This window comes from Pogona vitticeps, chromosome 1 (genome assembly GCF_051106095.1).
Source record: "Pogona vitticeps strain Pit_001003342236 chromosome 1, PviZW2.1, whole genome shotgun sequence".
NCBI lineage: Eukaryota > Metazoa > Chordata > Lepidosauria > Squamata > Agamidae > Pogona > Pogona vitticeps.
In genome coordinates, this window is record NC_135783.1 from 290,453,433 (window position 1) to 290,468,648 (window position 15,216).

The 15,216-nt window shown below is 40.2% G+C and overlaps 2 protein-coding genes across 8 annotated transcripts in view; one reads left to right on the forward strand and one right to left on the reverse strand.

Annotated features, from left to right (window-relative positions):
• The window catches only part of CHST1 (carbohydrate sulfotransferase 1), a 40,831-nt gene that overhangs the window by 24,253 nt on the left and 1,362 nt on the right, over positions 1 to 15,216 (reverse strand). For 4 of the 7 annotated variants that reach the window (XR_013543161.1, XM_020800111.3, XM_020800138.3 and 1 more), the window contains exon 2: positions 447 to 548. The exons of 2 other annotated variants lie outside the window; for them this stretch is intronic. The gene's annotated coding sequence lies outside the window, so the exon portion shown is untranslated. Of the gene's footprint in view, positions 1 to 446; positions 549 to 15,113; positions 15,133 to 15,216 lie in introns of those variants that run through there. One more of the 7 variants, XM_020800130.3, reaches the window with a different exon arrangement.
• The window catches only part of LOC144587289 (uncharacterized), a 32,120-nt gene that overhangs the window by 9,843 nt on the left and 7,061 nt on the right, over positions 1 to 15,216 (forward strand). The gene's annotated exons all lie outside the window — the stretch shown is intronic.

Consider the following 15,216-nt stretch of genomic DNA (forward strand, 5'->3'; position numbering starts at 1 on the left):
CATATTAAACTTTCATCCGCTGGAATATTTGGGGAATAGCACCTGCCTTTCAAAGAAACGAAAAAGTAATTTTCCAAACACTTTCAAGTAGGAATTTAAATTGAAGTGTTTGTCAAAGATGAAAAAGAAATATTTTCTTAGCTTTGATAAACTGAAATGCAAATTCACTCTGCTCAAAGCCTGATCTCAGAAACAAGATGAGCACCTTTCAACAACAAGTGGATAAATAATGTGTTTTAACATCCAGCACCTTCTCTTTACAGAGCCCATCACCTTTTTCAAAAAAGCTAAAGATTCATATTTCAGCCTTCTTGGTCACCGAAGCATCAGGGCAGCTAACCCATATTTCCATTATCTAATTCAGTTTCTCAACAATTGTGTGAGGAAAATCATTATGAGGTCAATGTCGAATTGACACTGATAAAAAATTCCCAAGGCCTACCCACCTTTTAAGGCCATTGACAAGATGGATCATGTCCAAGGAGCAACCAAGATAGTGCTAGGTCTGGAAACAGGTCCTATAGTTGAAAGAGCTGGATATATTTAGCCTGGAGAAGAGAAAAATAAAGGAAGAGATTACAATGCTCCTTAACTACCCGAGGGTTTACTTTGCATCATTTCTGGATAGAAAGGATTAGCCAGCTGCTCAGGGGATCCCCAAGTGTACTCGAAGTGCTTTCCACTCTTCAGGGAGGCTCCAAGCATAAAATATTTGGAGCAGCAGCTATTACAGTGGCATATGATACTGTCCACCATCAATTGCTGCACAGAAAACTCTATCTCCTTACTAAAGATCATGGGCTAACAGAGATGGTCACCGTACTTCAAAACCAAATATGCCTCATTGAATTTCATGAAAGGCATAATCACTGGAGAAATCAAAGAATCAGTCTCCTACAAGGTAGCGTCCTGGCACCACAACATTTTAACATTTACACAAATTATCAACCAATGTTCCCATACTCCAGGAGTTTCATCTATGCTGATATTCTTGCCTTTACAGTCCAAAGAGAATTTTTTAATTCCATAGAGCACCACCTAACCTCTGCATTAGAAGGTATATTTTTATGTTATAAAAACAATCAGAGAAACTAGAACCTTTAAAAACACAGGTCTGTGCCTTCCACTTAAAGAACAGAGAATCAAAGAGAAAGCTCAGAGTTAACTGAGAAGGCAAAATTTTGGAACATTGCCATACTCCAAAGTATTTGGGCATCACTCTGGATCAAACCCTGACCTACAAAAAAAATGGTTAAAACATTGAAAAGGAAGTTCTCGCCAGAAGTAACAGGAAATTGGCTGGGTCAGATTGGGATGCTCACCCACAAACAATAAGAACAACAGCTTTGTCCCTGTGCTATTCCACAGCAAAATACACTAGTGTCATATGGTATAAATCTGAGTGGATTTGATTTAAATCAAGTCAATTTAAATCATGATTTAAATCAGTAAGACTTGGTTTAAATCATGATTTTTAAATGTAAAGACTCATTCTTGCTGGTAGTTATAATCTTTAGTATTTTCAACCAGACGAAGATTTCAAATTTGGAATAATAACCTGTCAGATTAGCAAAACATCTACTGTATATCAGAACTGAAGTGGGTTCAATAGGTTAATCACTCATATTTGAAGAACTACCGTTTTCCCCAAAATAAGACCTAACCTGAAAATAAGCCCTAGTATGATTTTTCAGGATGTTTGTAATATAAGCCCTACTCCAAAAGTAAGCGCCAGTTAAGTGAAAAACTGCCCTCCACCATTGTGCAGCAACCAGAAGAAGATGACAGGACTGTATTTGAATGAATGTAGATTGTTGTACATGAACAAACATAAAAGATCCCCCAATGCGTTTTTTGGAGCAAAAAATAAGCCCTAATGCGTTTTTTGGAGCAAAAAATAATATAAGACCCTGTCTTATTTTTGGGGAAACAGGGTAGATTTACAAAACAACAATGGGATGAAAGTCTCTTCCTGAACTTTGATTATTTTATACCATTTTTACTGTGAAAAGTGCATTTTATCTCAACTTGGATAACCTCGCTTAATTGAATTAGTTTACAAAGAATGTAAATATTGAATGAATATACAGCCTCATGCTACATAACTACAAAACTAAGCTCTATTTCTTGCTGAATAACCTTTGAGCTACAATGTATCTTAAACAGAAAACTATCTTTAGATAGATTTTCCTCCAAAAGCATTTCATTATTTATTTTTATTTATTTATTTTATTTATATCCTGCCTATCTAATCAATTAAGACCACTCTAGGCGGCTTACAACAACAAAAAACAACAACAATGTAATTAAAAGCCATTTTACATAAGGGAAAACTTTCAGCAAGATGGGACAGACAGTAGGGAGTGGAGAGAGAGGGAAGATCAGGAATTGACTAAGGGGAAGGCCTGCCGAAACATCAGTGTTTTCAGTTGATTTTTAAAAATGCCCAGCGAGGGAGCCGCGCGAATATCAGGAGGTAGGTTATTCCAGAGGCAAGGAGCCACCGCCGAGAAGGCCCGATTTCTTGTCTTTTCTTTCCGGGCCTCCCTCGGCATTAGGCTCCTCAGCCTCAGCTCCTGGCTCGCGCAGGTGACACGGGTAGATCTTGGTGGGAGTAGGCGTTCCGCCAAGTATCGAGGCCCTAAACTGTTTAGGGCTTTATATGTAAGCATCAACACTTTGAAGTCGATGCGGAAGCGGATGGGCAGCCGATGCAATGCGGCCAGAGTGGGTGAAATGTGTTGGTATTTTTCACACCACTAAGAAGTCTGGCCGCCGCATTCTGCACCACCTGTAGTTTCCGCAGCAGCCTCAAAGGCAGCCCCACGTAGAGCGCATTACAGTGGTCTAATCTTGAGATTACGAGCGCATGCACCAAGGTAGTGAGTGCCCCAACCTCGAGATAGGGCCGCAGCTGGGCTATCCGCCTAAGATGGTAAAAGGCGGTTCGGACCACCGATGCCACCTGGGATTCCATGGTGAGCGCCGGGTCCAGATGGATCCCCAGACTGCGGACCCCATCCTTGGTGGGGAGGGTCACCCCCCTGAAGGAAAGGGAGTTTCCCCAACCCCCAACTGTGGGGGCGCTCACCCTTAGTACCTCTGTCTTGTCCGGGTTCAGCCTAAGCCCATTCTCCTGCATCCATTGCAGTACGGTCCCCAGGCAGCGCTGAAGGGACAGAATCCAATTAAATTTTAAAAATCCTATTTCAAGTTTAAAAAATCTGATTTTTTAAAAAATTAAAAACCATTGATTTTAATACACCCTAGTATAAATAGGCACACACCAAACAACAGGATATAATAATAATAATATAATATATGGCTCTTAATCATGAAAGATTATTACTGGCTGCTTGAAACCTACTCCCATTGAAGAAGTTCATTATTTGGTTGGCATTGCCCCTCAAGAAGTAGATTGAGAGGTACTAGCAAATATGAATGAAATAAAGTACAGTAATACAGCACCAAACCCATTCACATCATGGACGCCAATCACCTAAACAATGGCTAAATTAAGGAAAAGTTTTCTGCACACATTTCAAGCTTAAATAGTAAACCAGAAGAGGCCAGACTAAACCTATGGAGAACAAAAATAATACACTGTGCTGAATGAATGAATGCTAAAGAGTGTCTCCCATCAGGACAAGATTTTAGCTGGACCATCTGGAAGTCACTTTATAGACTTCAAAGTAATGTAAGAAGTAATAAGATCAAAGAATAATCAAGCAAAATGGGGTTACTTGGATACAAGACACATTTTCTGTGGAGAAATTCAATCAATGCAGCTTTTATGTGCATGCAATTTATGTCTGAGCACATATATGATCTAGTAAATGGCTGAGATAAAGTGACTGAAGTAGCCCGCCTCTGGATAAAAAATAATCAAATCATTTTAACATTTTAAATCTGTTTGAACTTTACCTATACAGTATTGCATATATGTCCATAATTTTAAATGGCACAATGCTCTGATATGAATAAAGAGGGGCAGAAATGGAAAACAACAGAGGGCTAGAGCCTGTTCACAGAAGTTGCAAAAAGGTGGATTTCAGATTACCATGAGAAAAAAAACTTCAATTTAGGAAGCTAAACTGAAGCTATTGATAACGGAGCAAACTGCTTCAGAAGGTAGTGCTTCTCTTTTGGTAGAAGTAATCAACACGCAAGTTACATAACTTCAATGTTGGCAATGAAGAAATCAAAATGATCCTATCTTTAAAACAAACTGAAACTTCACCTAAGAAATTGGAAGAAGACTGAGACTGCGAACAGTAGGCATGAAGGAACTAGAAAACATCCTACGTTTAAGTATGTGTTGCTGGACAAAGGCCAAGAGCATCCATATGTGTGTATTCTTGACTGCTATGTACAAATGTGAAAGTTGGATAATTAAAAAAAACAGGGAAAAAACTATTTTTGCAAAACATCATATTGAAGAAAAAACTTTATAGATACCATATGAATGCCAAAAAGACACAAAGGGGGGGGGTGTTCTAGATCAAATCAAGCCTGAACATTCGATAGATACAAAAATGGCTAAAATTGAGGCTATCATACTTTGGATATATTATAATACCATAATATATTCACTGGAAAAGACAACAATGCAATGAAGAGTTGAAACAGCAGGAAAGGAGGAAGACATAACATGAGATGAATCAGCACATTACAGGAATCCCTACTTTTTAGTCTGCAAGCCCTAAGCTGGGCTGTTAATGATAGGACCTTTCAGAGACCAGCAAATTCACAAGATCCCCATATACAGTGGTGCCTCACAAGATGAATTTAATTCATTCCGCGGTTAATGTTGTCTTGCGAAAAATTTGTCTTATGAAATACATTTTCCCATAGGAATGCATTGAAATCTAATTAATGTGCTCCTATGGACAAAAAAATGTCAGAACAAAGTCAAATTTGGTTTACAAAGGGTTTATTAAGTGCTATTTAAAGCCATACATATTGTACAGATGATTTCAAAAATTTCAGTCCAAAAATTTTAACTTTTTAAATATCATAGAAAAACATTTAAAAACCAGCAAAGATGAGGTAGGAACAAAAAACGGAAAACATTCATCTTGCAAAGCACAGCCATAGGAACATTGATCTTGCGAGTCATCAACCCCATTGCCAAAACCATTTGTCTTGCGAATTTTTTGTCCTGTGAGACATTTGTCTTGTGAGGCACCACTGTATAAGAAGCAACTTCACACCATGTGGCAACAATGACTAGTCCTCATGCACCAGATTTTTTAAACTTCCATTGAGCGAACTGTGAAGTATTTTCTGATCCTAGCGAGAGTTCCAATGTATAGAAAATTATCACAAGGGTCAATGTTGTGAGTTAGAGTTAATTGAAGGGTTTTATTGTACACTTTGTTTATTTTCTGAACCTACCAGGAATCCCAAAGTTGCTACTTGAGCCAACCTACTGACAGAGAATGCCACTTCTGATTCTTGGTATCACACTCCACTTTAAAAACAGCAGACTTTGTTTTTCCCTCCACTAGGTTATCTCAAGGTGAAAAGGCCATAGATTTGTTGAGAATTTTTTCCATCTTTAAATTGTTTACTAGCCAAAACAAAAAGTACACAGCAAGTGGCTGAAATCTGAGACAATCTGCATTTGTTATGGTGACAAGGCTAGAGTACCTACATTATAAATCTAGTTCTATGTCGATTCTGCAACAAAATATGATCCCAAGGGACCAACCTGACCCGCCCTAGTGCATGAGGGTAAACCAAATGACCAGGAATACTGTAACTGTATCCTGTATTGCAGAGCTTGTTCTGAACTGAGCTTGGACTAAGGTAGTAATGAAGAACCACTTAGCCTACTAGATGTTTTGGACTTCAGTTCCTAGAATCCCCAGCCAGCACAGCAAATTATAACTGTGGGAATTGTAGTCCAAAACAACCTGATGGCTAACTGTTCCCCATCACTGGACTAGGACAGCTCCAACTCTATGATTCTAATAATTCCCATCTATGAAATAAATTGCTAACAGAAAGCTTGCCTGAAAAGAAAGGTCTCCATCTGCTGGCGGAAGGACGGTAAAGATGGGGCCAGCCTGGCGTCCAGTGGGAGGAGTTCCAGAGAGTCTGGGAGCAGTGACAGAGAAGGCCTTCACCCATGTCCCCACCAAACACACCTGTGAAGGTGGTGGGACTGAGAGAAAGGCTTTCCTTGATTGTCTGAACAAAATCCAATGCTTTTTACACTAGGGAACTGAGAGGCTTTACCCTGAGTTGATCCCAGCCCTAAAATACATAAGGCATGATAAAATAATTTAGGTATAGGCCCCATTTACACAGTGTAAGAGCTTAGAAAAGTTACATTTTGGACTTCACTTCTTCCAGATAGCGACTGTAGAAGCTATAGTTCAAAAAGTGTGCATACCTGTGGGAACATGAATGCTGCTTGCCTCTGCTGCAGTAGTTGGGTAAATACCACAGTTGCTAGGGCAAGGCAATCAAGTTGTTCCTGATAGCTACCTGTATGGCCCATTTGTATAGGTTCCCTCCCTCCTCAAAACTAAGCAGAAGAGCAAAGTGGATGGAACCAAGTCCCCACTTTTTTCCCCACACAAGAGAATGGGAGCACATGAACAAAACTAAAACTCTCTCTCTCTCTCTCTCTCTCACACACACACACACACACACACACACACACACACACACACACACACACACACACACACACACACACACACACACACACACACACACACACACACACACACACACACACACACACACACACACACACACACACACACACACAAAAAAAAATCTGCCTAATCCCACTGGGCCTTCCAGGAGCAGAGCTAGCCTTTGTAGCTTTGGGGAAATCTACACAGTCCTGGGATGTCTCAGAGGTTTCTGAGTACTGTAGTTTAAACCTAGGAAATCCTGGAAAAAGTTGCCATAAATCAGATGATGTGATGGCACACTATTATTATTATTATTATTATTATTATTATTATTATTATTATTATTATTATTATTATTATTATTATTATTATTATTATTATTATTATTATTAACCTTTTTTTTTTAATGTGGCAGAGTCACATTAAGATTCTGCTAAGAAGAAAAACAAGACGGTGCCCTCCTCCAGCCCCCATGTAAAAGTTGACCGGACTGGTAGTTGATTCTTTTTTCATTACTGCCATTGGGACAGCAACCATTGAGAGTATCAGGTTAGTTTAGGGAGAGGATGGCAGGCCACACAGCTCTTTTCTCCAACACAATGCTGCTACGTATCAGTATCTCCATTCCGACATAACTCTCTCACTGTACCTGTTGGTCAGGCCAGCCCTGGATTGCCATGAAGAGAAGTATTAATCAATTTGCAAGGGAAGCTCTGCTTGGAAAGGACAATCTTGCTGGCATTTTTTCAAGTAACTCTATTCATACCTGGCAAAGATATACAGGAACCAGAAACAGGGAGAGTGTATTCTGCTCACATGTATCTAAACAAATGACTGCCCAAGCTGGATTGGATAAACTACTGTTTCAGTGCCTATTTCAGCGGAGTCTTAATTTTGACAGCCCTGAATTTATTACAGATGCTGCTGTCAGACACTGAAAGCTGAACAGGCACCCACCAGGTGCAATCAGCACATGAAATCTTCAATGTACCACTCATCTTCTAGCACCACAAATGGGATCATCATGCTGCCTACCGCACAGGGTTGGGAAAGGTTCAGGTACTAAAGCACACTATGCCATGCAATGCTTCTGTTAATAATGGTTTATGTGATTTCTCTTGCTTTTTTCATCAAAACCACACCAGTAGCAATTGTAAAGTCACATTTATCAGTACAAATGATAGCTAGAAGGGTGGATAAACATCATTTTAAAAAAAATATATTATTATTATTATTATTATTATTATTATTATTATTATTATTATTATTATTATTATTATTATTATTTTATTATTATTATTATTATTATTATTATTATTATTATTATTATTAATTGTCATTGTAAGTATATACACAGTATACCCGTACAACGAAATTCACATTATTATTGTTGTTGTTGTTGTTGTTGTTGTTGTTGTTGTTGTTTAAAATGTCAAAAAGTCTGATTTTTAAAATTTAAATTGTGATTAAATCAATTTGATTTCAATCAAATCCACAATGATAGCTAGGACTGTTGTCTTCTACAATGCTGTAGATCACAGCAACTTACAAGCTGCACTGATGAGCAGTATTTGGTTCATGCCAGAGTAGACTATGTCTAGATGGGCGGCATATAAATGCAATAAATAAATAAATAAATAAAATAAAGTTATGTGCTGGGCATTACACCTGGCAATAAGCAATCGTGTTAGGGAATTGCACAACTGGTTGTGTATTCCCAACTTGACAAATGCACAATGTGCTGGCAGGAGTGCTTTGGGAATAGCCCTACCACCTTGCCACTAGCACAACTATCTCACACACAACTTTGAATTGCATGCATATATAGTTACTCAATAGGACTTTGGCCAGTGACTCCAACCCATACCCAAAGTGCCCTTGCCACGCCATTAAGAAGCCTAGTCACAGCAGTCTTCTGAAGATTATTGGGCTAGTCTTTCAAAACCAGACTGCATGAGCTTTTCATATCACAAATCAGAGGGGCAAAGGCATCCTGGAGTTCAGCAGGGCCTTCTGGCAATGCTGTCTAACAAGAAATCCACCCACCCGCTCACAATCTCTCCCTTTTTCTCTTCCCCTCCTCCAAATGCTTCCTGCCTGCAGTAGCTCCTATCATCACAAACACAGACATGAAGCTATTGGTTTGCAAAACAAACAACTCCTACTGGAAGAGAACAACTGTGGCTTTGCTGGTTGCTTTAACTGCCTGGATGAATGATAACTTTGTTTCTTGAAATGAAATGCTGCCGCCTTACAAGCAGGGGAGATAGCAAAGCATAATGTCAAGAGTTAGATTCTGACACAGCTTTATTCTTTGCATAGTCAAGAGACTGCAGGAGGACAGCACAAGCTGGTACTCTTAAGTATCCATGGGGAGGGGAGGGAATCTAACCAGAGAAATTCCACCCTAAAATCAACCTAAACATATGATTTACAGCTCTACAGCATAGCAGAATTTGCTTAAACCAATGGAACTTAAGATGCTACCTAGCAAGCACACTAGTCATGTTGAACAAACAGGATCACTCCAATCAGTTCCAAGGGGTGAGTAGCCTTTTCACTGACAAGCTGAAATGTTTTCTCCCTTCTTCTTTGACATATGTCACTCACTTTTACAGAGAGAGAGAGAGACAGACAGAGACAGAGACAGAGACAGAGACACACAGAGACATTCACTTCTTCCTCAGCAAAGTGGTGGAGAGGGTGGTGGCTGATCAGTTTCAGGCTCTTTTGGATGAAACCAGTGCCCTGGATCCGTTCCAGTCAGACTTCAGGCCGAGCCATGGCACAAAAACGGCACTGGTCGCACTGATAGATGACCTGTTGAGGGAGGCTGACGGAGCAAAATGTCCCTGTTGGTCCTCCTTGATATCTCAGTGGCCTTTGATACCGTCGACCACGATATCCTCCTGAAGAGGCTCTCCGAGCTGGGAATTGGTGGCCTGGTACTTGCCTGGCTCGATCCTTCTTGGGGGAGTGCCCTCAGAGAGTACAGCTTGGGGAGAGTGTCTTCGCCCCATGGAGTCTCAATTGTGGGGTTCCGCAGGGGGCTCGATCATCTCCCCAATACTGTTTAATATCTATATGAGGCCGCTGGGTGGGGTCATCAGCTGTATGCTGATGACATGCAGCTCTATATCTCCTTTTCACCTACTTCAGTGGATGCCGTTCTGTCCCTTCAGTGTGGCCTGGAGGATGTACTGCAATGGATGTAAGGGAATGGGTTGAGGCTGAACCCGGACAAGACGGAGGTCCTGAGGGTGGGTGGCCCCTCCACTGGTGGCTTGGAAAACTCCCTCTCCTTCGGGGTGGGGTGACTCTCGCTGCAAAGAGTGAGGTTCATAGCTTGGGAGTACATCTGGATCCAGCGCTCACCATGGAAACCCAGGTGGCATCAGTGGTCCGCTCCGCCTATTACCATCTGTGGCAGATTGCCCAGCTGTGTCCCTATCTTGATGGCAGGACCCTCACTACTCTGGTACATGGCTTGTAATCTTGAGATTAGACCACTGTAATGCGCTCTATGTGGGGCTACCTTTGAGATTGATGCGGAAGCTTCAAATGGTGCAGAATGCGGCAGCCAGATTACTTAGTGGAACGAGAAAACACCAGCATATCTCTCCCACTCTGGCTGCCTTGCATTGGCTGCCCATTCATTTCCGCATTGATTTCAAAGTGTTAAAGATGACATATAAAGCCCTAAACAGTTTAGGACCTCAATACCTGGCAGAACGCCTTCTCCCACCTAGATCTACTCAAGTCACTCGCTATTGCCAGGAAAGATGGCTGAGGCTAAGAGAGACCCAGAAAGAAAGAACAAGAAACGGGGCCTTCTCGGCAGTGGCCCCTCGACTATGGAACAGCTTGCCATCAGAGATCTGCCTGGCACTCTCGCTGGGTGTTTTTAAGAGCAAATTAAAGACTTGGCTCTTTAGGGAAGCCTTCCCTCCTATCAATACTTCACTCTTACTTTTACTTAGTCTTTTGTTCTATTTTCCATCTTGATCAATACTAACATTGTCAATTTAATTCATGGTTTTAATTGTTTTATGAATTTTTAAATAGTTGGGGATTATGGTTAAGAGAGTGCATGTAGTCAGAATGATTGATATTATAAATATTTGTGACTGCCAAAATGACAGTTAAGATGCAGACTTGAATCCTAGAATGCTAAAAGCAAATGTTCCTTTTTTAGGTGACCAGCACAAATTATTTAATTCAACACTGATAAATGGTAAAAATGCCAGAAATTCAGTGTATACCCCCACATTACTGAAGTAAGCAATGTATAGATAAGCTCTCCTATGTGTCTCTTTTAAAACTCTGGTCCACATTTGCTGCTTTCCCCAACCATTAAAATCCTTCTCCCATTGTCTTTGAGTGCATTTTTGATTACTCCTCCCAATCTCTGTCCTTGAAGTAACTACAGTATATTACTATAAGGTCTTTAACATACTTTGGTACCTAAGAATAATCATTTTCTTGCACAACTTAAGTTTTAGTGATTGTCATATTCAAAATGCGATTAAATACAAGAGATTAAATTACACTTCTTCTCCCCCACTTTTATTTCAGTTAATCAAAATATATCTATGCTAATACAAAAAGGAAGAAAAATTCAGAGGGTGGGAGTGGCCCAGCCAGCAGAATGATTTCAAAAGAGGAGAAACTGGATGCCAAGTAAGGTGGAGTGGTGCAAACATATATCATGAGATATTTCACCATCCGTAAAAGAAAAGGGTTAGGAATGGTTGGGATTAGAAAGAGGAAGGATATGGCTTAGTTTGGAGCTCAAAGAGAGTGGGTCACTTCATTTCTAAGCCACATCCACCTTCACCTTTCCATTCTAAAAGGACACATGAGATTGTCAAGAAAGCAGTGAACATATTTTGAATATGCAAAGAAGCAGACTGCATTGTATATCTTAGATGCATGGACAGCAGTGGTATTTTACAGTACTGTATTTTTTTCAGAAACATGTATCCAATCCACATCTTACTATTCATACTATATACCCCTATAAAGACACTTTTCAGTTTACTTGCTGGCGTTCCTCAATACACATTTTTAAAAACATGGGAAATAAAAAGTTATAACAGACATAGTGCTCATTACAATGTCAAAAATTGTGAAATTAAATCCTATTTTAGTTCCAAGCAGAGCATGTGTGTTCCGTATCATCAAGTTGAAACTGACTTACAGCGGCCCTAATAGGGCTTTAAAGGTGAGATATTTAAGGCATGGGTTTAATAGTTCTACTCCCCCAGTGAGTTTCCATGACTAAGTAGGGATCTGAGCTCTGTTCTCCAGAGTCCCATCACTCTATACACTACACTGAACTGGGAATCATATTCAAGTACAGTATAGCAGACCCACTGAAGACAATGAAACTTATATTAGTGTTGAATAACAAGTCCTGTTCATTCCAATGGCTCTACTCTAGTTGGTACTAATATCAGGTTTAGCCCATGATGCTAAACCTCATTTTTGCCAATATATTGTGGAATTCAAGGGCAGGTTATTTTTGTTTCTTTCATCAGAGGCAAAAATAGAAAGGACATTGGCTTGTTGTTAGGAGGAAGAAATTACATCTTGCTGTGCAAAACATCTGAAGGAGGGCATCAACAGGTGAAGAAAGGATTACCTGCACCTCCCTCTCACCAACTCCTTTAAAAAGTGCCCGCCCTGCTGCTCCATATGAAGAGGGAAATGTACCAAATGTATCCTTCTTAACATCTTCACAGGTTCCCATCCTGGGAGTTGGGACCCCACAAGGGGGTCATAAAATGTTTTCTGGGTAGGGTCACCATGATTATTTGTAGTTGCAATTATTTTTATACTTGTTATATTAAATATGTCATGCACAGTGCTGTTTATTTTAATCTTCTTGGCTCACAGATAGATAATTTAAATCTGAACCAGCATAGAAGGCAACCTAGAGTTCTTAGTTATTTCTGTACCCCTTTGGGCGGATTTTCTTTTTATGCCTGCACATCATTCCTACCCCCTCTGAAAGAGCCCCTCTTGCTCATTTCTCTCTGTTCCTCCATGTCCACCTTTAGATGACTGATGTCAGCCCTTTGGACTGGAGCATTAGCCTGGCTCAAAGAGGTCTGAATGAACAAGCAACGGTGCACACCAATTATACTCTGAAAAAATCTATTTTAATGTGTCTTCTTTACACCATTAAAATGCCTTGTTATGCAACTGTAGCAGGGGTCTCAAGTTACTTGGCTATTATAAAAGAGGGTTGTGACTTAAAAGTCTGGAAAGCACGTTCTAGATAATATCTTGACTGATGATTCAATGGGGTTTTTCTTCATAAGAAGAAGAGAAGGAAGAAGAGAAAGAGGAAAAAGAAGAAGTTGCTTTATCTAATAATAGCCAGAGATTCCTATATGGAACTTGTGTATCATTTCGTTCATGCCTGTCTTCAGCTTCTCAACTAAGGAATGCAAGTAATTTCCTATCACAACCATCTGACTGTTTCTTAATCCCCTTTTCCTCAATCTGCCCTTTATAGCTTGTCCTGATTTCTACCTTACTTCAACACTCAACAGCACCACTAATGCACCACAGAACGTTCTCTGCATCAATATGAGTATCTTTCATAAGTGTTTATTCAAAAAGTGACCCTGTTGTTTTAAGCAGATATTAACAACCTACTTTGAACAAGAACCTTCCAGTGCAAAGAATAGCTGATTGCCTCAGCTTTAGCCATACTATTTCTGCTTTCCTGCTTAGGCCCCCCACTGCTGGCAAGATACGATTTTATATCCACTTGCACTACTGCGAGGCACTCACTGTACATGGGTCTGTCTTTGAAAACAACCAGAAATGCAGGCCAGTTCGGAACATATGGCTGCAAAATGTCTCAGTGGACCAGGACAACGCATCATGAACACATCATGTCAGATCCAAGAGGTGGAGGGCTCACCTAGCTACTGTGGGATGAGCTGTTTGGACCATGGACTACCAATGAATGTCAATGCTTTGCTATCTGAACTGGCTTCCAATCCATCTCCAGGTACAACTGTAAATACTGCCTTTTGCCTAGATACTATAGCTTGTTCTTTCCACATATACCTATTCTGACCTTGATATTGCCTTCTCTGAATGACCCAACTCAAACAGAGGTAGTAGAGAGCAACAGAAGAAAGTGGTCTTCAATAATCATAACCTGGCTGTGGAATATTCTCTCTAGCCTCTTCTTCTGATTCAACTTGAAGCTACTTTTACTCTTTGCAGCTGTTTTAGTACTCTATTGCTCCGTTCGCTATCACTGAGCTTTTAGTACTTGTTGTGAGCCATCCAAAGAACTTCTATGCACTGGCTTATAAATACCATAAACAAAATAAATAAATATACTGATGAGAGCCAAGGCTTTTCCCTTTTTCTGTCCTCCATGGATTGTTCAGTATTTGTGTTGATGGGTCAAAATAAGCAGAGCTTTCGGGACCAGATAGAGTCTGAAGAGGGCATGGAAGCAGAAATAAGTAATGGATAATATTGACTAAATTCTAGGCAGCTGGGTTGTGAGTCCATTAAAAGTCTTTTTTTCTTTTTAAATAGATTCTTGTTCCAATAACTCTTCCACAGAATTCAGGAAGAACACAGCATATGCCTGCATTGCTTTTTTAGCCTTTTTAGAATGATTCCAGAGTCCAAATTCAAATGCAGTAGTGAGATACAAAAGCAACACTTTATGGATTGAGAGTAACCTTGCTCTATTTAGTAGAAGAGGTACGGATAGGATGGTATGTACTCCAGGGGGGGAAAAACTCACTCTACAAAGAATGTATTTGTATGAGACCTGGAACTGTCTAAATTGCAAGTCTGAAAATGTGCTGTTTTATCCAGAGTGACAAATAGCATTCACCTATTTAAGCCTGTCCAATTTCAGCTCCACAGTAAGCCCCTCTTCAGGAAAAGCCTTGGCTTCAAGGGGAAAGAAGGGAGTAATGCCACATGTTTTAGCCAAAAAGTCCTCATGAATCTCATACGATCACATTCCAAAGAGTACCCATCCTCAATGACAATGGCTCCACTGGCTGGAGAAAGAGTGACCGCCTCTAAACAGCAACAAATTGTTATTTGGGTCTAATATCCTGAAGCAGATGTGCTTTCCTGAGGAAATATGTCAGGTCCCGCACAACAGAAATAACAACTTTACTTTTGTTATTGTGCCATTCTTTGTTTGCCTAGAAAGGTATTTTCTGTGACTTATCTGTATTCCAGACAACTTTGGGACGCTCCCATTTCAGTCAGACCTCTAACTTCCTCCCTAAAATTATTGCCCAAAACAGACCAGACAGTGACAAACAAGAAGAACGGATGTTGCATCCTCCCTCTGTATATATACTCCTTGGGAGAACCTCTCCAAGCAGTGGAGGATAGTGATCACACATAGCATTTTATAAGACACGTATGTATGGTGAGTGCTTCTAACAAAGGGCTTACTGAAAGGCAAGTGTTTTGATTCCTCCTCAAAACTAAACCAAGAAGCCATTGGGACTCTTTTGGATATGCAAGTAAGGGAAATCCTAATCCACCAGGAGAAGAG